Source organism: Manacus vitellinus, unplaced genomic scaffold (assembly GCF_001715985.3).
Source record: "Manacus vitellinus isolate BGI_N305 unplaced genomic scaffold, ASM171598v3 scaffold_0_pilon, whole genome shotgun sequence".
NCBI classification, from domain to species: Eukaryota; Metazoa; Chordata; class Aves; order Passeriformes; family Pipridae; genus Manacus; species Manacus vitellinus.
This window is the reverse complement of record NW_021938789.1, coordinates 33,776,746-33,799,784: the sequence shown is the minus strand read 5'-3', so window position 1 is coordinate 33,799,784 and position 23,039 is coordinate 33,776,746. Positions and strand designations below refer to the sequence as shown.

At 37.0% G+C, this 23,039-nt stretch overlaps 1 long non-coding RNA gene across 3 annotated transcripts in view; it reads right to left on the bottom strand.

The window, feature by feature from the left end:
- LOC108641060 overlaps positions 1-23,039 on the bottom strand; it is a 41,810-nt gene that overhangs the window by 4,641 nt on the left and 14,130 nt on the right. For 2 of the 3 annotated variants that reach the window (XR_001921733.2, XR_001921731.2), the window contains one exon: positions 12,920-13,006. This is a non-coding gene — a long non-coding RNA (uncharacterized LOC108641060). Of the gene's footprint in view, positions 1-7,327; positions 7,448-12,919; positions 13,007-23,039 lie in introns of all 3 variants that reach the window. The other variant, XR_001921735.2, reaches the window with a different exon arrangement.

Sequence of the window (23,039 nt, the reverse complement as noted above, 5' to 3'; positions counted from 1 at the left end):
TGTCAAAATCCTGATCTGTTTAGCACTTGTACTTTAATAATTTCTGCAAGCATGAGCAATAAAAGGGTGTATGAGCAATGCAATGGGTGTTTACAACTCATGCCATGGACACCAGTCTGCCCACAACTTCTCTCTAATGCCTCAGTACAGAAAGGAAATTATGTGGGGGACCACAAGATAACATCCTGCTTCTAGCTACATTTCATGCTTCACACTCAAAGGAGCCCTTCCCTATGTATGTGGTCTTTATCCCTGACAGGTACAAAAGAAATGAAAGTTCAGTGTTTTATTTGGCCAGGCTTTTTGTTTCAGGAATTATTGCCTCTGAAAAAATAACATTGATAAAACCTAATGATCTTTAGAAAAGAAAAAAGTCTGTGCCATGGCCCAAATAATTATGCTTTCTATCATCACTATTACTTCCAGTAGGAAGCCAGGTACCCAGACAGATTTTCCTATAACATATTTGCTGTGATTAAATATCATTCAAACAAAGAAAAAAGTTAAAAGAGTGATAGATGGAGTCACATCTATTATATGTAAATAGTCCAGCAGTTTCTAATATCTGCTAAAGGGATGAAATGTTCTCACTGTGAATGTCTGGTGCTATTTATTCTGAAATAAGCCAGAGTACTTGTACTTGGGTTCTCCATATATGTATTTAAGACTGAAAGCACAGAAAGCAGCAATAGATGGGACAGCAATTTCGTGCTTTTTGACTGATGACTTCAGTGCCCTGCTGTCTGCCTGCTTTATGGCTTTTTTAAGCACAGGAGGTTTTTCATAAGATTTTCAAGTCACTTTTCAATTCCAAAGTGTACTCCTAAGGGAAATATTTGCATGCTCCTCTATGAGTGAGCCTCAGTTTGCAGACTCCACATGAGACTATCAGGAAGGGCTGCTAACAGTGGATCATTCTTTGTGTTTATAATATTCATAACTGCATAGAAGATTTAGCAGAACATCTGTAGTTTTACTACAGCACAGAATTCATTTAGATGGCAATATTTTCAGTTATTCATTGCAGTCACAGTGTTGGATTCATTATTTAAACTCTGTGTATTGTTGCAGTTTCAAACCATGTAGGAGAGGAATGAAACACCTCTCCTATGAGCAAAGGCTGGGAGAGTTGAAGTTGTTCAACTTGGAGAAGAGAAGACTCCACGGAGACGGCCTTTCAGTACTTTGAGGGAACTTATAAAAAGATGGCAACAGACCTTTTAGTTATGCCTGTAGCAATAGGACAAGGGATATTTGTTTTAAACTGAAATATGGTAGGTTCAGGCTAGATAAGAAGAAGAAATTTTCTACCTTTTGGACTTTTTTTTTAAACAGAAGTCATTTGAATTACATTTTATAGCACAATTGCCCGAACAGTTGTACTAGTACAACATACACAGCAACATCAATGAACAACAGTAGTTGAGAAAAGAAATGATGGTTGCCCAGAGAGGTGGTAGATGCCCTATCCCTGGAAACATTCCAGGTCAGGTTGGACGGGGCTCTGAGCAACATGATCTTTTTGAAGATGTCCCTTCTTATTGGGGACATCTCCAAAATACGGACTAGGTGACCTTTAAAGGTCTCTTCCAAACCAAACTATTCTAATTCTATGTAGTTCAGTTCAATTCAGTAGGAGATGTGGCAAGATGTTGTTTATTTATCTCAATATATGTGTTGTGCTGTGAAAATTTTATTCAAGGAGTATTTGAGTAATTTTTTTTTAAGGGTGACATGTAGTAGGTACAGCTAGAAAAAAGCTCTTTGGAAAAAAACAAGAACTGTATGTACACTGCAAAATGGGAGAGGGAGACAGAGAGAGAGGGAGAAGAAATGCAAACTTCCATTCCAAAACCTTCCACCCTGTCAAATTGGATTAAACTAATGTGTATCTCACACCCTGACACCTTTGCTCAGTGATGACCAGTCAAGCCAACCAACTCCTTCCAGAAATCAACTGAATTTCAATTTTCTGCCTATGAAGCCAGTAACCTAACTGATATGTAAAGAGCAGAAATCTAAAAACTAATAATTACAATTCTGTTAAATGCCTGTGACCTGAATATTATCAAAAGATCAAGGTCACTCAGAGAACATGATGCCAAGGTCCTTGTCAGTCCTAGCTAGAAAATGATCACGGAGCTAAGGTAGCACATTGGGTCAGTGCTGGATACATAGAAAATTATAGGTATCGGCTTCCAGGGAACAATGGAGCTGAATTAAATGCTTCCTAAGGTGAGCTGGCCCCTTCATGGTTACTTTGTAACTTACTGAGGTCTTCAGAACAAGACTTTTTCCGCTTTCTGTAGTTGATGTCACCTGAACATCTTTAGGCCTCTATCACTGGGACACGATTTATGGCTTAAGAGAAATTGCCAGCTGTGTATATATTTTCCATTAATCCCTGAATTTTTTAATCTCTGAATTTCTTTAAAGACTTAGCAGGAGAGAATAGAGTAAACTACTGGCACTCATCCCTCTTGTAAAGAAGAGGTGATTCCCTGAGATTTTTGTCATGTGTTCTGTGGAAGCTAAAGAGAATTCAAGTGAAGACTTCCTAAAGACAGTATGACTAAGACAGACCTGCTTACCTCATGTTCAGTTCTGAGACTTGTTTAGAATTGTTCCAAGAAAGGTGTTTAGTTACTGTAAGCCTTTCAGGGTTTTTCTTTGCCAGAATCTGTAGGTCTTTTAATTTCTTCTCTTTATTTCACTTCTAAGAGTATGTATGAAGTCTAACCTGGGGGAAAGACCACTGTTTCTGGGCAGAGAAAAAAGAAGCACACAACTAGAAAAGGATCATAAAAGCTCACTGGTTGTGAGTAAAGCTTTTACTAAAGCAGTTCTCCACAGACATACACACTTTATTCCTTGAGGTCATAGATAACCTAACAGCTGACTAAAAATTAATTCAATAGGAATTTATTTAGCATTCACTGCACAAATCACACTAATGCCCTTCTTTAAACGAAACAGTAGACACTTCAGCATGTCATGTTCAGCTTTGCTTCAACAAAACTGGCCCTCACTGTAACCATCCTAATAGTTTATTATTGGAGACTTTAGTGCTCTGGTGAATCGCTGTGGCGGTCTGTACCACAGGAAGAATGCAGAGAGGGCATTCCGGGAAATGTACTCCACCATTGCACGTGCTCTGTGGAGTACTTGGAAGTGATTGGTTGAGGATGGTTTGTTACTGTTCAAACTGCATATATAAGATGCTGTTGTTCTCAGTAAACTTGATTCAGTTGCCTCGAACCCCAAATGACTGGGTCCGTGCCCTCAATGCCGTCAAATGGCATCTATTTTTCTAGGTGTCACTGACAATATTCAATGTGAAGTAGGTTTTTGGAAGAATATTTCCCAAATGTGTGTAAATACAGATAGTGTAAAATCAACCAAAGTGATTCCCACATTTTTCAAAAGTACCAGCTCCTTTTGCCTTGTCCATCTTTTCTATCCTCTGAATTCAAAGGTTGTTGTCCAAAAATGAGGGCATGTTCACGCTATCTTTTATATTCATGTCCTACTTGTAAAAAGTGAAATGTTGCCAGCAGTTTAAAGTAGGTATCAACTCTATTGCTGAAGCAAACATTATGACCACTGATTATAGGCAGAATCATTGTCTTATGCTCCAATAAGGCAGACCCAAATGCCTCATTTGGGATCTTCATATTGTAAAAAGATGTGGCATTTCGTGCACAGTCATTTCTTGAATGTGTACTATCTGGCTTATATGTGATCCTACTCATGTAACCATATAGAATCTCATTCTCAGATATTTATTCCTCTTCTAGCCATACGCCTAACTTGTAGATACAAAGTGCTGGAGAATATGCATGGAATAGCTCATATCTTGAAGGTAAAATATAGCTTTTTTAAAAAGTGATATATTTTTGAAAATTTCACACTATCAGAAATTGTACCAGAGACTTTGCAGATGTTGTGGATAATTGGTAAGAAAACTGTTTCCTGTCCTCATATTGTGATGTTCTGAGTTAAAAAATCCTTTCTATGATTCAGCTGCATACAGATAGAGATTTCCATCTCTAGAAACACTCTTGCCTCTCCATATCTAAACATTGTAATAACCTCAAATAATTCAGTGTAAGTGGCTTTTTTTTTTTGTTCATGTGGCTCTTGGTTCCCTGTGTTACTGTAAGAACACAGGTGGCACAAACCCTGTGAAAATCATAGGCCAGAACCTGGCACTATGGTTTAATAGGTATCTAATCTTTAGTAGTATAATAGTTACAGACAAGTAGGAACTGAGTAACAGGTGAGTAAGCCAATGAATTTATAGCTGTTTCACAGATTCTCAAAGGGTAATGATTTGTCAACCTTTCTGTCTTTTGCTTGAAATACCACAATAATTTGTTAGCAACGAGTATAGTCGGGAGAGTAGTTTTAAAGGAAATATTACTGTAGTTTGACTGTGTTATAGGTAGGAAACTAAGCTCTGCACTTGTGTGTACACTAAATTCAAATGCAATAAGCTAAAACCCAAAGCAGCTTAGTGGGTATTAGAGAATGACCTGAGGATGGGTTGCCAGTAAATTAAAGACAGCAATATATCCAGGTTGTGTAAAGCTTTGTCAAACTGTAGATTCTTTCAAGTCTTTTCTTCTAGCACAGAGGCAGAAAAGAAATGGTGAGAGATGCAATAACCCTATTATTTTTAAATGGCCACAATTTCAGTGCAGTCAGTATTGTATATGGTCTTGTTGAGTACTTTTGAGTAATTTTCTCAGATGAAGCTCTATTTTTTTATCACCACTCTTTAAATTCTGACTACATCTCTCACAACATTTATTTCACAGCTGAGGGAGTCTGTATGATTATATACTTTCATATTTCGAGAGCTATGAAATAATTGTCATGAATCTCTACCTTGACAGCCGAAGCCTGTCCTGATGCAGAAAGAAACTGTGATCTTTCCCAAAGCATCTTTTTCAAGCCATCTTCACTGAAGTCATGCGCAACATTAAGACATAGCAGAAAACAATATGCTCATAAAAGAAAACAATTGCATCTTCATGTTTTAAAGCAGCTTATAGACAATGACTATAACATTACAGTGCTGAAAGCGCTACTTATTGGTTTTTTACAGAAATAATGACAAAGGTTGACATATGTATTCTTCGACACAAATGTGATATACCAACAAAATATAAACAGATACAAGCAGAGATAATTTATAACAAATGTTAACCCATGTGTCGATGAAGAATTATCTTGAATACCAATCCACTTGCCTAGCATGTACATATCTATGTTGATTCACACTCAAAGCATGTAGATTTCTTAAGTCATCATATGATTACATTACTCATTATTAGGTAGTGATTGCACTACCCCATTTATTAGTCTCATACACTGTGTTCAGTGCTGTCAGTTCTATTTGGATCTTAACTACATTAGAGAACCATAGCAATGTTTTCTGAATGGACTTGGAGGGAAAAAGGTCAGATTTCCTCAGACTGTCAGAATGTTTTCCTTTACACTGATGACTATCTGCAATGACATCTAAATGTGACATCTTTTTGCATCACAAAGTCAAACAATCAATAAACGGAAAAACCATGTAGAGTATTACTGAGATGACAAGCTACATGAACACTTTAGATAATTAAGATTGCTTTTTATAATTTTAGACTTACATATAGATATATACTTAGATAGATCTGACATTACAAAACATATTCTGAGTTGAGCAAAGCTGCAGCCATACCATCCTGCTGTTTCCTACCCAGCAGTGAAGCCAGTGCACAGTAAGTCTGTTTGTGCCCTCCAGTACCATGTAGTCATATCTGAACTAGCCTTAGAGTAGTTGCTTGGGTGCAAGGAACAGTCTAGTCATGGCAATGTGAAGCTCGGGACAGCTGTGATGGCAGTGTAGTCAAGGGAGGTAAATTATTCATGCAGAGGTGTTATAATGCAGTGAGATCTGTTTCTCACATCCTTAGAATGCATTCTCTAATCTCCCTACCATGATTTACATTTTCTGATATAACTAAGTGGTAAACAGTGAAAGCATAGGGACAAGGAGTTTCTGTGAAAGAAAAAAGAATCAATGAACAGCATCCTCTGAAAAGTAACTTGGTAATTGAAGTAACTGAAGTAACTGAGAGATCTGTGAGACAGCTTTTCCTTTGCCCTTCACAATCCCTGATAATGCTTACATGGGCCAATTTGCAGAAAAGGCACACTACAAAGCTGTTTGGTCCTTCCTTAGTTATTTGAGTCTTTAAATAACAGGTAATGGCAGTGCCCATTCACCATTGTAGCTTTTCACTCTTTTTTTATAGATTGGTTTTAAGGGAAAACACTCATCATCTATTCCAAACCAGTTCTGGAATACATCCTTGAATTTCCAAACACTCAGAATAAACAAAAAAACTGACTTCTATCAGCAGCTGCCTCTTGTTTCACCTCAAAGTAACAAGCAATCCAGAGGGTGAAGAAAAGGCCAAAATCTATTTTTCTCAATATAGAACTCCCATTTCTAACAGTAGAAAAGAAAAAGTTAATGAAATGCCATCTTGTTATATATGCTGTCTGCTACTGATATCTTTGTAAAATGCCCCTAAATCTGTCTATAGTGCATTCTGCCATCAGCCACAAGTATATGTCCTGTGAGCCATTGAAGTCATTTAGGAAACACCCTGAATCACAAGTTTACAGCACACATAGAACATAGCTATCAGATTGTAAAGGAAAAAAAAATTGAAACTGTTCTGAATCTTTACCATCAAGAAGTCAGTTAACTCTGTTTTATGGGAGGAAATAGGAACTTTCTCAATATTCCTCTTACCCAGAGTCTCACATACCTGTGATACATTGGGTGGCATTCCTGCTGTGAAACTCCCTCAGACAACCTATATTGCAGCAGTAAATTCTAGATCTAGTCCACAACGTTGGAAAACATTCACGAACAGATGGTTGCATTCAATAAAACATCAAAGTACCATCGTAAATAATTCTGTTGAATTTTTTTGCCAGTCATTTTGCAGTGCCACATTAAACATTTCCAGACACAGCTGAAAGTGAAAGGGATAGAAACATTTGGCAGTGAACACAGTGCCATAGGGCTGTTTTGACTGGTAAGGTTGAGACCAGAAATAGAAATGAGTATCTGAGTGGCACTTCATGGGATGGTTTCTGACTTGTAAAGACCAGAGAGGTCTGGGCAGTTGGAGGTCATCTGTTCTTTCCCTGCCTCTTCCACACTGCAAAGAATTTTGGTGTCTCACTCTTGCCTGCTCTGATGACTTCTGTCTTTGTCTCTGAGTTTGGGGAAGAGAGACTTTAGGTGACATTTACTCACCTTGCTTGAGTGTCCCCTTATTTTTGAGCAAGCACGTTCTAATAGCATACCCTCAGGCAGTAGCAGAGTAAAGCTTTCTCCAAAATCAGTCAAATTCTTGCAGGTCCAAGCCAAGTATTACTGAAGTGGAGAGTGATTGTGGAATTAGATGGCTTTGCCCATAAGTCACAGGCTTCATATACAAAAAATAGAACAGATATCAGTATTTTGTGAATATATTCTATTTTAGGACAAGGACAGCAATTAGAACAAAATTACCTAGCCAGACAGGCAAGCAATTCACTGGCTTCAGTGATTTGCTACTAAAGTCATGAAGTAATTGATTGCATTAAGCCTCAGAGAAATTCTGAAGAGAAAAAAAAGTAAAACCTGTGCCTGGTTTTGTAGTATCCTGCTACTGAAAGAAAAGGATAGTTCCTTTTTACCTCTGAAAGTCCACTCTAGGAAGGATCACAGTTTTCAAATAATTCTGTGAATTAAAGATTAGTATGTATCTCTACAAGAGAATATTTCTTACTCTTTATATTGTTATAATGAGCACAGTACTGCATGGATTAAACATGCAAGCAATCTACCACTTGTAGGACTTCAAGCATAAAACACAAATCAGCAAATGCAAAACACAGTATCACTCCCTTGGAATTTTCTGAAGAAGATTTGAAATGTAAAACAACTTCCCATTAATATACAAGTCGAAGTCCCTCTCTCCTTTGTCTCATGGCACTGAAAAAAAAGTAGTCAGTTGCCAACAGCTACAGCTACAGCAGCATTCACAGCTCTATCAGATGTAGTATCCATGACTGACATTTTTTTCACTGTCATCTCCAAAAAATGCAATTCAGCTGCAGCCAGGCCTATGCAGTCCCATTTCCGCCTGAGCTGGTTCCCAGCAGTTCCTGCACTGGATGTGGACTCTCATTATATAACAGACTCAAGCAAGGGTGAAACAACTGCTTTTTACAGAACAGGCCATGTGTGAGTCAACATGAAAGGCAAACCTAGCTCAAAAGCAGAGACAAGGTGTGTCACTCTGCTACACAGCAGGGGATTCCCTAAAGCTCCATACACTGAGTGGCCTGGAAGCTGTAGCTCCACAGTAATGTGGTTTGCCTGCTTTCCCTCTCAACAGAACTACAATGGGCTAAAGATACAGAACTGTGATAAGAAATGAGTAGGCAAATGAAAGACAAGCATAAAAAAATGCAAAAAGTTCTTTAAGCATTCTGGCTGGATATCTCCGGGGAAAAAAAACAAAACAAAACAAAACAAAATAAACCCCCCAAAAAAACCAAAATGACAGAACCAGGTATAAACAAGACTTTTTTTCTTCTTTAGTCATGACACATTTTAATGAGGTTTGAAATGAGCATAGGAAGACAGAGCAAGATAACAAGGTTATCTCCAACTATGAATCTTCACACTATTTATGATGCTAAATTTGCAGTCTATGCTGCTCACTTACATTTCCACAAAGTAGCATAATAAAAGAACAACTAGATGGTGGCAATTTTTCCTCTAAACCAGCCTTTCTGAAAAAATATATACAGTCCTCTGGGTTCTGATATTCTTTTTACCTCTGCAGAATAATGTCCCTTTTGTATTTTATCCCTTCTTTGTTCAAAGATAAAGAGAATGTATGTACATCCAGACTCCTACTCCCCTAAGTGATATGACTCATTCACACAAGCATCTGTACCCCTTAAGAGACTGTCAGTGCTTTTTCCTCTTAACTCATTAATTTTACTTTTCTGTTATACTGAAGAACTGCTAATAAGGTAACTTTTCTCAATTGATATTCCATCTCCTCTATGTCCCTGCAGGCACCTCTTCCTCTTCAGGACTTAAAGTACGATGCGTTGAACTCTCCCCACAGTTGGCATGATGGAGGCATATATCTTCTAACAGTCACTCCATCTTCTTGAAATATTATCTGTTTTGCAGACTGCAAATTGGGACTAATGGCAGGCATCAGTGTCTGCAACAGTAAGAAGTTTTAAATACTCGCTACTATCATCCAACTTACACCTGCTGCTGCTGTAGTATAGCTATAAACTGGCTAACTACTTTCTAAGGGAATTTTTCCTTAAAGCTCTCAGCTCTAGTTACTTCATAAAATCATTTGACTTTTAAATAACTCTCCTCTGTGTTCCTGAGTTAATCTTAGGAGCAGCCTTTAAGCCATGGAAAACTAGAAAAATTTATTTTGCCAATTTCGTGATAGCATTAATATGTTAAAATAAAACCCAAAAAACCATGAAGACATAAAAAGGAGAGCTTCTTTTCAAGACACTTTCTTTCTCTGCTACTGTCACAAAGTCATTAACAATTAAGTTTTCTGGCCTTTTAATGTGAGGTTGAATACATTAACAGCAGAAGAGGGTTAAGTCCATCTTGTTTGAAAAAAGCTGGTATATTGACTGAGTTTACACTGGTATGAATTGTTATCCCTAAATCTTTTCTATGTTTATTAAAAATTTCAGCTTTTTTACAGGTGAGGAACAAGATAACTAACACAAATATTAGTTGATTTAACAATAAATGGAGCTTGCAATCAGTGACACACATACTTCAGAAGTTCCCTTGGCCGTTTCAGAGGAGGTGTAACGGTAGATAATATTATATTCCTCAAAACATGACACAAGTAATTGTAAGATTAATTGGAAACTTGAGTTCTCTAATCTCTGCTGAATGGAAAACATCCCATTTGCCTCACTAGTCTTTGATCAGTATGTCTGTGTTTGCAGAGACTCATAGGACAATGTAAAAGCAAGTAAAAGTTCCTATTTTAAGGAGTCTCTTTAGTATTTCTGACACTTGTGAAACAAAGGGAGTACTAAATATTGATAATCATGTCATTTTAAAGAGAAATAGGTAGGGTTTTTTATGTATTACTCACCTCAATTAATCAGGAGAGTAGCGCAGTGTGTAGTGATTCTTTTCTATTGAAAGTCATTTAAAGGTTTAACAACTAAAGGTTCAGAAACTACACATATAATAGCACAAATCATCTTAGCACAACTTTAAAATACTCCCTTCTTTGAAATCACAGTTTTCATTAAAAAATAAGGCTATAAGCTACTTACTGAATATTATGGGTATGAAAAAAAATGTAAACTGTGCTGATGGGATGTGTCTGTTTAATGAAAACTAGGTGAATATAGACTAATAGTTACTGCCTGTGTCGTTGTGGCACAATCCTGGTGAAGGATAAGCAGGGTAAGTGTCAGTAGTAGTTGAGACATGTTAGTGCAGACATGCTACATCCCATGTTAGAGCCCTATTCTTTTAGGGGCTCTAAAACATCAGTGGTAGTATCTCTCTCATGAAGGCTTTCCAGACCGCCAGCTGAGAAAAGAGGGATGTATTACTATATTTTTGGGAAAAAGAAGCATTTGAAGATGAAGGCTAAAATTCATTATTGGCCTCAGATCATATTTGCGATGAGGAAAGAATCCGGCAGAGATCCTTCCCCTATAGCAGTGCTGGTTCCCAACTGTAAGTGCTAGGGTCAGGAGAGGTCAAGTTCATTACCATCCATTGATGTGGCTCTTTTTCTTTTGGGTTCTCAGCAGGGGAAACTCATCCCACTCTTGCTGAGCCTAGATCTGGCTGATTTGGGCTGGGCAAGATCTCTGTCAGCTCCTCTGGTATTTGGGGAGGTTGAGAAAACATAAACAGATTGAAGAGACAGACAAGTCAGATATCAAAATATTACCTTACACAGACTCCCAAATCTTCGTTCGCGAAGCCTAGCCATGAATGATGACCTTACACAGACTACTGGTTGATGTAAAAGATACATTATTGGGCTTTTCATTGAGGAATTCCCAGGAAATTATTAAACACTAGCTTTTTATTTCCACTTCTAACTTGCACAAAGATATGCATCTTTTCTATATGTAGTACTTATGCTCTATACCACAGACCCGGGAATCTTAAAAAAATCACCATCACGTAGCTCACAAGAAAGAGAAGGTAATCTGACTTGACAGACACACAACGTATTGAATCTTCAATTTTGTAAATGTAGACCAAAAATTATATCAGCCCAGGTATGCTGGAGCCACTAATGAAAACTGAAGTTACAGCCAATTATCCCTTTTTTCTATCAGGAAGAATGACCAGTTTGGAACAAAAGCACGGGAGAGAAAAGAAAATGGAAAGAGAGAGTGAGTGTGCGTGTGTGTGTGTGTGTGTGTGTGTGTAAGAGTCTCCCAAACTCTCAAACTCTCTAGTGCCTTTACAGAGCATTACAGCTATCAGCAATTTACCCTCAGAAAAGGAGCTGTCAAGTAAATGCCTTCCTATTCACATCACGTGGTACGTAAAGATCCTGAGCTGATCCATACCTCATGACTGAGGTATTGCAGGTCTCTTCCCTGCAATCAGTGTCCATTAAAAACTGATTTTGTACTAGTGACAATCTGATGGTAGTAAAATAAAATCTCCTAGACCCCCTGGTAATGAAAAATTATCTACATGGAAGGAAGAAAGAGTACAAAAAGGATTTCAGACTCCCTTAAAATTGTAACAACTTTTTTTCTCCAGTAAGTCAGTAGTCATTCTTTTTATTTTTGCTTTCATTAAGCATACTTCAAAGCATTTTGACACGCTCTATCACAGTGGACCAGACTAGTTACTTCTGAATAAGTTAAAATGTCTTGTCACTGGAGTGTGGAATAGAAGACAGTCAAAATGAAATCAGGTTGAACTGTCATTCACCTTATTGAATCAAGTGCTAACAGAATACTGACAGAGTAAAATATCCTCTTCTATAACCTCTGACCTTTTTAGATTTTCATTTTGGGAAAGAGAACTGGAAAGATCCATATCTTCTGGGTAGCAAATATTCAGAGACATAGATGCTATTATGTGATGGTATCTGTACAGAAATATAAGAGATATTCTCTTGCTTGCTTTGGCCAGGACACAGCTGTTAAGACTTATGTTGTTCCATTGCCCTTGGTCTAGTGAAGATGTAGTACAAGCCTGGCTAGTAAAAGTTAGAGTCAGATAGTTCTTCCCTAATGTAGCTGTTTCTTAATAATTTTGCTGCATCAACCTATGAACAAAACATCTGTCAGTTTCTTACAATTATCACTTTCCTTACATTTGTAACTCTGCTCTAGTTTTCTATTTCCATGTTTTAAACTTTTATTCTGAGGTCCATTTAAACATGGAACAGTTAACTGAATTTACATAATCCCATCTTATCACATTTAAATTTCAAATTAATGATAATTACTGAGTAAAAGAGGTAGACTTTCTCCTCCTAAAAAATTAAAGAACCATGATTCCCTAAAAGCATCATGAACTTCAAAAGGAGAAAAAAAACAATAATAATTAAAAAATCCCATCTCCTTCTACTCCTTGTCTCAAGTATTTTAATGATGAAAGTACAGTTTCCCTCCAACTTAGAGCATCAGTGCTGGAGGAGTTGGAAATAATATCCTGCTTTCAGTTACCAGAGACTTGTTCTCAGATTTGGTTCATTTGATATCATTATAAATTGAAAATGTGGAAGCAAGTTGCTTGCAATCTGCCGAGAAACAAAACAGGGGCAAATTTTTAAGAACATAAAAGGCTTTTCACCTTATGTGAAGATCAGGAAGGTGCCGTGTGCTCAGTGGCAGAGGTAGGGGAGGCAGAAATCACATTGTTCACCCATGGGCAGCACACCTGAGGATTACAAACATAAGACATGAGCTGAGAGTTAAAAGGATGTTTGAATTTCAGCAAGTACTCTAGCTCAGGAGGTTAAACAGTGGATAGTGGAAAGTACAATTGATTTGTTTTTCAGGAAATAGCCAGTCTGATTCAAGGGATGAAGCCACCAGCAGCCAGTGCAGGAATTCATGCAGGAATTCAGGAAGATGCTGAGAATCTGTAAAACAAAGACATTTTAGCAATTGTGGGGAAATTTCTCCTGAGCTAAAATAGCCTTATGAATTTATTTCAGAAAAAAAAAAAGTTGCTGAGAGATACCCTGAATGAGATTTTAAATTTACTGAACAAAGGCACCCAGAGGCACCTATCTGGCAACATCTGGTTTAGTTCTGAAGGAAGGGAAGGCCATGCAGTGAGATGGGTATGCTATTTCGCTTTGCGCTAAATGCAACTGACCTTAGGCAGGGTGGATTGTGATTCAGAATAAGAGCCCTCAGTTTTAGAAGGATTCTGACCACTGCAGAAATCATTTAAATTCATACTCTTGCTGTCTTCACAAATTTGATGCCTTTGAAGCTTGAAAAATCTTGCTCCTTGTAGGTTAAAAATACAGGTGACAAACAGAAATCTCATGGAACTGGTATGGTCCATAGAGTAAATAAACTTCAACAAGGAAAAAGAAGTATCCAACTGGTATAAAAACCATGAACCAACATGATTAAACAGTAAAAACTGAGGAAACAAAGTACCTTTGACAAGTTCCATAATTCCATGCACCATGTCACCTTTCATTTCATTTAATGAATAACATGTAAACACAAAAATATCTTTTATGTCATTGGTGCAAGTCACTGTTATACTGCTTATATATAATTTTCTCTAGAAGACAGGAAATGTTAGCTCATTATCTCAAAAGTTATTCCACATTAAATCCCATAATACATAACTCCAAATTTGATGCCTGTATTACTTTAAAGAGTCTTTTGTACGTTCCTCACTGAGGCAAAACGCGTACATTTATCACTTTAAAACAAATGTCTTTGAGGTATATATCACTATAATTAGATAAATATATAAAATTTGAAATTTTGGAAGATGGCTGCCGATGTTGCAGCACTGCTTCTCAATTGCAGTGCCGGCACAGCATGGACTGCAGCCTGATCAAAATGCACTACACAAAGCAACCATTTCTTTTCAGATGTTTAGAAGCCAGGTTCTTTTTTAAACTTCTCTTCCTTTCTGAACCATCATCAGTTCACTGCCTTGTTTCTAAATAAGCACCCACCAGCTTATACATTCAGATACACAGTCGCAGATGGTTCAGAGACCAATCTGTAATTTACCATAAGAAAGCTGAGCTGATTTAATAATGACCACTACAAAATATAAGTACAACCCACACTGAGTGGATTAAGGAATGGCCAACTGACAGCCCTCAAAAGCATCTGTCAGTGAGGAAACAGTCACAGAACAAGGATTTTTTTCTTATACCTATATGTAGGCTTTTCAATGCATCTCTTAGAAAAAAAAATCACTCCTGGTATTATTTGGGAATATTTCAAAGCTGAAACCTGCGCCTAAAGAAGGTCTAAGGGGGTAGAACTGAAACGTTAAACCTAAATTATGATACAAAACCCTAATCTTACTAGGCTTAAAGAAAATCTCACCCTGGAGCTTTCCAAGTGGCATTTTAACTTCAAAGTTTCCAAGATTCAAAAAATCTACCCTTTTCCAAAATGGTTCCTTTCTAACTGCTCTGATATCTACTTTTTACTTCAGACTACTCAAGTTCTAGAAGTCAGCACAGTTAAGACACACAGAGCAACTACAAAAGGACACTCACAAAATGTAGTTACTGCTACCCATTTATGCAAAACTGATTAAAAATTGTTTAATGCTATATGCCAGAGTTGCTCAACACCATATGTAAAGAAAAATTTGAACTTTTAATGATTTGGTATAATAAATACCTGAGAGATTTGTCTAAGTCTATCTCAATGATTACTTGCAGCGTGACTTGTTTAGAGGTTTTCTTTAAGTAAGGTGACATTTTAGCATTACATGCTGGGTTTTATTTTTGATAGCTGTGCAGTTCTGTGATTTCTTATCCTATTTGTGGTTTTGGTTTTTTTTTTTTACTTCCAAAAGTATCTCATACGTACACTGGTAAAAGGTTGCAAAGTAATACTACCTAATTCCATGGTAGCAAAGCCTCAGATACATCTAATTTGTTTTCAGAGAAAATTTGCTTTACTCTTCTCCTCCATAAAGGACAAATGGTATCACATGCAAACTAATTCTGGGCACATTTTGCTGTTTATTATACTCCTGACCTTCAGAAATGGATGTTTGGTTTCATATAATTACTACATAAGGTTTTCTTTTTTTCCTATGATTATACTGAAGTTTTATTTGAAGTATCTGAATGTAAGCCATTGACAGAACACATTCTCTGTAATGATATATTCTTTTTCAATAAGCCTATATCTATATCTTCCCATTTTTTATTTTTGTGTCTGGTATCTCCCTTAAATAAGGAAAGGTTAACCAGTTATTGATATGTCTTTGCATCTTTCATATGAAAAAAACAGATATATAATATATAATTTTTATTTAAAACTGTTCTTCATCAAGGATGCAATAGAGATGTTAAAAGTTTGATTTACTGCTTATCATTAACCTAAGGATCATAGGTACTTGTGATTTTCCTCAGAAATTCTGAAACTGCAGTTAATAAGTATTTTAAGTTCAATTTTTTCATGATTAATAAAATTAAACAAAACTACCCCAAATCAGGATTAGAAGCAGAAATTAAGGCAGTGTTATTACTTATGTCAGGGAGAAAATAAACCCCAAATATATAGTGAAGAGGTCAGAGATAAGAAATCATACAATCGTAGAAATGTCAGGGTTGGAAGGGACCTTAAAGATAATCTAGTTCCAATACCCCTGCCATTTGCAGGAAAGCAATTGTCTAGATCAGGTTGCTCAAGGCCCTATCCAACCTGGCCTTGAACACTTCCAGGGACTGGGTGTCCACAGCTTCTAGATTGTCTGTCTTCCCTTGTCAACCGTTGACTTTGTTCCATCACAGAAGGTCACTAGATTTCTCAGACACAATTTGCCATTAGTAAAGCTGTGCTGGCTGCCTCAGATCATCTCCTTGTCTTTTATGTGCCTTAGCACATAAAAGATCCTCTTCTAGGAGGATCTGCTTTTCCCAGGCACAGAGGCAAAGTTCACTGATGTTCCTTTCTTCCCTTTTTAAAAATGGGAGTGATGTTACCCTGTAGAGCATAATGTTTATTAAGCATTTTACAAATGCTTCCCTTATAGCTGTTCTGTTCCATCAAGGACTATATATATCCTACCAAAAGTGTTGCATATGCTTTATATTGCATATATGTTAAATTTTTGCTGAATGGGTTAATGATTGCAATGTCTGTCTTCAGATTCTATATAACTATAAAACAAAAATAATAGAGCAAAAGTTTATAACAAAGGTAAGATAGAAATAATTTGTAATTCACTGTGTTAAAAGCAGCACAGACAGCAATACTGAGAGCAAGTTCTTACAGGATCTTGCAAATAGGTCACAGTTTGATACAACTAAAGTAATCTCTGTTCTGTGCCTGAGGCTGAACTCTGACTGATGGTTTAGTGTCTTATTCAAACTTGATGCCTACTACTTGGGAACTAGAAGCCTGAGATGGGACCAGAGCTGAAAGACTTTTGGTGTGTTCCACTAGTTTCTTCAGAATTCAGTGAAGAAATCTATTTTCTGACCAGATTTCTTCTAATTTGAAATGGCAATGTTTTTCCTTTATTGCCAGAAATAACATTGATTAGTTTCAAAAGTTTTGACAGATGCTTTTCAAGATTTCTTAACCTGTAGTAAATTGAAAAGGAGACAAGGGGAGTAATCAAAATATGTGCTTATTTTGCACCTGGTTCAATATGTGACGAGAGGATTTCATAGTTCCCCTACACTTAAGAGCAGTCAGTGCTTAGTTTTGGTGGCTGATTTATGCAAAAGAACTCTGCAACATGTGATGTTGCCATTCTTGCTGGCAAAGGGTAGAAAGCAGTCTAATCCTGTAAATCGCATTTGTCATTTATAGTGGTAGGATTATTCTGACCATACGTCAGACTTGAAATTGTTGTCCAAATCCTAGTTCTCTTTTGGCCCTATTTTGGGGAACAGGATGCCTCTAGCCATTAGCAACCGTGAGCTACAGATGACTCTATGGTTATTTCTAACTCACAAATGTTTCAGTGATGCATTTGGATACATGGTATCTCAGCTACTATAACAGACAAGCAAAGGACAGAGATGAGAGGCTCTCAGCTTCAGAGCAGGGAGTCCAAAGCTCTGAAATACTGTCTGCAATGCTATCAATATTAAAGCCTGCATTTTAATCACTTAAGCAGTGAATATGGCTCTCCAAGCTCTGCTTCAGGGAAGTACAGCCAAGTCCCAGTCTAGGAATGGTGCACATTTGTCAGACTCAAATATTTCCGCCAAGCATTTTTTTGTTTTGTTTTGTTCACAACAGCACCTAAGAAAAAGGGGTTGGGGTTCAGTTCACAGAGGATGATAAATAAACACAGATGATGATGTGAGCAGTGTCAAAACTCCAGTTACAATGAAGACTTACTCAGCACATTACTAGTGAAAAAAACCCCAGTATTTACTTCAGGGTGAATTGAGCTGTTCTCCTGACCATCTTGCCTAGATCTCCATCTCTTACCAAGGGAGTGTAGACACTTGGAGGCAGATAGCTAAGCTCAGATGTTTCAATCCTTCCCCTCCCAGTTTTCCCCATGAAACAGAGAGGAAACAGCTATAAAGAAGTGTCCATGGCACAAAACTACTGCAAGCCAGTCTGATGTCTCTGAGACAAGCTGCTCTCAACAGCAATAAAACTGCAATCCTCATCACTGCTCAGTCAGCAGGCCTCGTCCATAGCCCTAACCTTGGAGGGACTGACTCTGAGGAAGCAGTTTATTTTCCATCCTCTATTCTGTTGAGACTGTCAAACCCAGCCCAACTGTGAAATTGCCCTTATGATTCAGAAAATTTTCATGAAAAAGAACAAGGATTTATTGTGCTCATTTTGTTTTTGTTATCTTAAAAAATTGAAGAAACAATGAACTCCATCCAGCCCTGGCATAACTAAGTACAGCCTGCACAAAAATAGCTACTTGGCTTCTCTCTACAATTCAGTATGCATCCATTCATCAGTGCTTTGTCTGGTAGCCAGTTTGGAGCTTATGTGCTGGTGTTACAGTACAAACCAATTTTGATTAGTTGTTATTTTGTGAAATCAGTTGCTGTGAGACAACATGAACTAATTTACTGAAGTCTCAGTGTTCTACATATACTCTGGATATACTCACTAATTCTACAACCTTACTAAAAATCATAATAGAAAAGAAAAACCAACAAACCCAGATTGCCTAGAAAGCTGGGGGGGTTGTTTGTTTATTTTTTTTTAAATCAAACACTCCTGATAACTCAGTGGTGAGATTTTATTTTTAATATTTTCCATTATTTCAACCTGAAAAGAATGAAGAGCTATAAAATATAATATGCAGGAGCATTATTTCTTGTCTTTGTAAGGAGAAATGCCTTTCTTGTTTTTGTGTGTGTGCATGAATTTATAGTTTTCTGTGTATTTCCAAAAAGCAGCTCCATTAGTGCAGTAATATCTGTCCTCTTTCTATAAGATCTAGATATTAACAATCTCTGGGAATATTAGATTAATTGTAATTAGATCAAAATAATGTAAAAAAAAGGATCTGAAGCTGAAACTATTACTTCTCTTCACCCAAAAAGGTTTGACAGTAGCCACTGTTGCCAGTTTCAGTGTCCTTGATTTCCCTATAAGAGATCTAGTACCCTTGGTTCTGTAAATATATGTATATATGTTTGGTCACATATATCACTTGTTAAATTAAGTTAGAAGCAGTTGTTAGAAACAAGACTAGAATATTCTCATATTTCCCTTCATTGTTGAATTGTTTCCTTTCTGATTTGCCTTTTTCTATATTTACAAAACTTTTATTTATACGTTGCTAAAGGAACATTTCTGCCTCTTTTAAATACGAGTTCCTTGTTGGTGCTAAGCATGTATTCACTTGTAATTTCACACATTAAGTTGACATGCACGCTCTACCCTGGAGACCAGCAAAACCACCACAGATCTAAGCCTTGATTCTCCTTTAGTCAAGGATACAGACTGCACTCATCAATCAAACTGTTGACTTGCAGGATAAATCCTTAGGTAGGTAATGTATTAGTAGCCATTACACTTGTTCTGCTAAGCCAATGACTTTGGCAGACAAGCTGTTTGCAGGTGCATCATGAAGGTAAAAGGGTAGCAAGAAAAGTCATAACTACAATACCAAAACTTTCCAGGAAGACAGGATTTTCCACCATTCTATAGATAAAATGAAAGCAACTATGGGCAATAATAATAGTGCCAGTAATTACTGGCAAAAGACAGTGTCCTGTCTTCTTTAAACAAAACAATGTTAAATTTATGTTTTGGACAAGTAACATTTTATCAATTAAAGAAAATAAAAAAAAAAAAAAAAAAAAAAGCAAAGAGTGAGTTAAATTCTCCCCAGTTTTAATTTGCATCTATCTGTTCAGACATGGTTCAAGAATGAATTCAGGAATTAACTCAGAGTTTTAAAAAAAATTATAGTGGTTTACAGGCTGAACTTCACCTTCCTTTTCCTTCAAACAGAATGCACAATGGTGTTTGATAGATCCAGGTTCAGAGGGTGGATTAATAGCAATGGTCTGGAGTCAGCTAGTAGCAAACTCAGAGGGTAGGGGAGGACACATGAAAACACCTGCTTTTTTTTTTTTTTCAGTAGCTGCATGGGTGAAGGATCCATTACCTCTGCTAGAAGCAATTTTTCAAGTATCTGGAGGGAAAAACACTTACTTTTACACATCTGATTTGATCATATGAATTTCATGCCCTGCCCATATACTCAGATAGCAGTAGTAAAGAGCTGCTGAGCTCTTTGGGCTGGAAGTCAGTTTAAAGAAGACAGAAGTTCTCTATCAACCGGCACCTCAGGAAGTCTTCCATCATCCCCATATCACCATTGGCCAATCAGAGCTCAAATCAGTCCAGCAGTTTAATTACCTAGGCAGCCTCATCTCCTCAGATGGTAAGATTGACGGAGAGATAGACTACAGGTAGAGAGTAAGACAAAGGCATATAGTGCCTTCAGAAATCTTCATAGAAGAGTTTGGTGAAATAAACACTTGAAGAAAAGTACAAAGATCAGTGTTTACAGAGCCATAGTGCTGTCTACTCTCTTATACGGATCTGAATCATGGGTCATCTACCGCCACCACCTGTGACTCCTAGAACGCTTCCATCAACGCTGCCTCCGTACAATCCTAAACATCCACTGGTCAGATTATGTGACCAATACATCTATTCTTGAACAAGCAGCAGTCACAAGTATTGAGGCCATGTTGCTGAGAACACAGCTGCGATGGGCAGGGCACGTCTCAAGGATGAAGGACCACCACCTCCCTAAGATCTTGCTTTATGGTGAACTTGCTACCGGCTGCCGCAAGAGAGGAGCCCTGAAGAAAAGATACAAGGACTCCCTGAAACAACATCTCAGCCTTGGCCATACTGATCAACATAACTGGTCTACTCTGGCCTCCAATCGGGAGGTCTGGAGACACACCATCTATAATGCTGCTGATGCTTTTGAGAAAGCACACAGGATCGCCCTTGAGGAGAAAAGACAACACAGAAAGAATCGTGCCTTGCAGAATATTCCACTTAAGGAGTCTTTCTGCTGTGCCTTTTGCAACCGGACATGCCTGTCTCGTATTCGCCTTTTTAGCCACCAGTGTGCTTGTAACAAACATGGGTAGAGCCCTTCCCAAATCTTCGTTCTTCGAAGCCCAGCCATGATGATGAGTATGGTACCATTTATTACACATATATAAATGCATAAATACAAAACCACAGCTATATGTTAAATACAAGTTCTTAAATAAAGCTGATGTCTCCTGGAAAGTAATAAAATAATTAGCACAGTGCACCATAATACTAACCTTGGTAATGCTTGGGCTTTCAACCATGTCTTTCATTTAGATTATACACTGAGGGATTCTGATATTTGTGTTTATGTTTGGTTTTTTTTTAAAAGTTTCTGAAAATGAAAGCTGGAAAAATCAGTCTTTTAATGCTGTGGAAACCCAGAGTTGCATATGGAGGCATATTCTCACTGATGTCAGTCATCCCTCTGTGGAACATGGATTGAGTCTCAGTAGATTATTTATTCCACACATATATCTGCAACACCAAGAATCAACGTATTTCATGACAGTGATGATTAAATTCAGTCTCTAAAATCTGAGGATCAAAAATGCACATTTCATTAGTTTTTTAATGAGTTGATATTTTGGTAATGGTTGCATTAAAAAGCATTGCAGAAATACCTGATGAATGTCAAATATTAGATAAAATAATATGTAAGAAGAATCTATGTAATTTAAACTCTATCTGTTAACCAAGTTATATTAAGAACAAATCCATGCACAGTAATGATCTTGTATTTATCTATTAGGCTGTCCATGAATTTGTGTGGTACTTAGATTGCCTTTGATTTCACTGCACAGGACATTTTTCATTCATGAAGCAGTGGAATCTTATTACAAATTAATTCAGAAGCATGTTTAAAATTTAAACATATTTATGAATTAGGACTGCAATGATACAGTACTTAGAGAGCAAGTTTCGCTAAGATAGAAAAAACAGTTGAACATAAAGATCTCTGCTTCTACCTGTTCAGCTGTAAATATTTCTGATGACACTATCAGCAGACTAGCAGATCTCTTGAACTGAACAAATTAATGCTTTCCTGTTGCTCCTGCTGTGTTTGTCATGAACCATCTGTGCAGCAAAAAATGACTTTTTGTCACTTTCTCCACAAAACTTTGAGATTAGCTGGTTTTCCAGAAGTTATTTCTTTGGTATTAGTATAAGTAGGTAAGTTTAAAAAAAAAAACCCCAAAAACAAACTACAAAACCCCAACTCTCATTTCCACTACCAGTGGGCTTTTACCTTTTCTCCACCAGAAACCAGAAGGTTGAAAAGAAGCCAGAACAATGTCAAATTAACCTGAAAACCTTCCAGTTCTTTCTCATCCTGTGAAGAGATGATTTTCAAGTTTAGCTTGATTTGTTCAGAATGACCCACAACAACAGAGGGTGTTGCTTGAGCCAAGTTATTTCATTTGCAATTAGCTTGAAGTGAGCTGCCTAGACAAAAACAGGTTTTGGTTTTGAATTCTTATTACCTGACATGTAGGACTTTACATAATGTGACTTGCATAGAATATAGAATACTAAGCAGAATAAAAAAGATACAGCTTTTATTAGCTGCAATCAATGCCAAAATTTTAAATTACAACTAAGATATATAAATTTAACTGAGATGTATATATAACATGGTAGTTTCAGAAATCATACAAGTTAAATGATTCCTTGTAAGGAAAAAACATAAAGGCCATTCCAAACTGGAGGTTTGGGGCTAGATTTTGTCATTCTATGTATATTAAGAATTACATTAACTTTATACTATATTTATACTTTACATTACATTACATTAATTACATTAACTCACAAGATGACTTCTGCACGTCTACATGTGGCCCTTTAACAATACATGTTCAAAAGCATTCAAGCAAAATTATTATATGAAATCTGCATGATAATCATGTAAATGCAGATACGTGAGATTTTTGTTGCTGTCCATGTCAGGCTAGAATACAAGAAGAATGATCTCATTGTCAGGTTGAAGAAGATTAAAGGAGGGTGGGAAAATGAGAACAAAACCATCATGACAGTCTTATATTGGAATACTCAATTCAGAACTGTCTGAAAGAACTAATAATATCTCAAAATCCTGGGAAACGAGAATAAAATTCCAATTTTAATTCCTTATAAGAATGTAGGGAAAGAGATACACAGTGTCTTGCCTCTAGGCAACATAT